This window comes from Bombus pyrosoma, linkage group LG10, assembly GCF_014825855.1.
Source record: "Bombus pyrosoma isolate SC7728 linkage group LG10, ASM1482585v1, whole genome shotgun sequence".
NCBI classification, from domain to species: domain Eukaryota; kingdom Metazoa; phylum Arthropoda; class Insecta; order Hymenoptera; family Apidae; genus Bombus; species Bombus pyrosoma.
In genome coordinates this window covers 11,800,981-11,802,560 of record NC_057779.1, presented here as the reverse complement: position 1 = coordinate 11,802,560, position 1,580 = coordinate 11,800,981, and positions in this window count along the sequence as shown.

Genomic DNA, 1,580 nt, shown 5'->3' with positions numbered 1-1,580 from the left:
CGTTATGTAGTATTACGATAAAACGTATAACGTTATGTAGCATTACGTTATAACGTATAACGTTATGTTGAATTACGTTATAACGTATAACGATATATTGTAATACGTTTTAACGTATAACGTTATGTTGTATTACGATATAACGTATAACGTTATATACTATTACGTTATAACGTTTAACGTTATATAGTATTACGTTATAACGTATAACGTTATGTAGTATTACGTTATAGGGTATAACGTTATATGGTAATACTTTATAACGTATAACGTTATGTAGTATTACGATATAACGTTTAAAGTTATATAGCATTACATTATAACGTGTAACCTTATATGAAATTACGTTATAACGTATAACGTTATATGAAATTACGTTATAACGTGTAACGTTATGTGGTATTACGATATTACGTATAACGTTATATACTATTACGTTATAGCGTATAACGTTATGTGGTATTACTTTTTAACGTATAACGTTATGTGGTATTACGATATAGCGTATAACGTTATGTAGTATTACGATACGACGTATAGCGTTATGTAGTATTACGATATAACATATAACGTTATGTAGTATTACGTTATAACATATAACGTTAGATAGTATTACGTTTTAACGTATAACGTAATGTAGTATTACGATATAACGTATAACGTTATGTAGTATTACGTTATAACGTATAACGTTATATGTTTATACGTTTTAACGGACAACGTAATGTAGTATTACGATATCACATATAGCGTTATACAGTATTACGTTATATCGTATAACGTTATATGGTTATACGATATAACGTATAACGATATATAGTATTACGTTATAACGTATAACGTTATGTAGTATTACGATATAGGGTATAACGTTATATGGTAATACTTTATAACGTATAACGTTATGTGTTATTACGATATAGCGTATAACGTTATGTAGTATTACGATATGACGTATAGCATTATGTAGTATTACGATATAACGTATAACGTTATACAGTGCTACGTTATATCGAATAACGTTATATGGTTATACGTTATAACGTATAACGGTATATAGTATTACGTTATAACGTATAACGTTATATGGTTATACGTTACAACGTATAACGTTATGTAGTATTACGATAAAACGTATAACGTTATGTAGCATTACGTTATAACGTATAACGTTATGTAGTATTACTTTTTAACGTATAACGTTATGTGGTATTGTGATATTGCGTATAACGTTATGTAGTATTACGTTACAACGTATAACGTTATGTAGCATTATGTTAAAACGTATAACGTTATGTTGAATTACGTTATAACGTATAACGTTATGTTGTAATACGTTTTAACGTATAACGTTATGTTGTATTACGATATAACGTATAAGGTTATATACTATTACGTTATAACGTTTAACGTTATATAGTATTACGTTATAACGTATAACGTTATGTAGTATTACGATATAGGGTATAACGTTATATGGTAATACTTTATAACGTATAACGTTATGTGTTATTACGATATAGCGTATAACGTTATGTAGTATTACGATATGACGTATAGCATTATGTAGTATTACGATA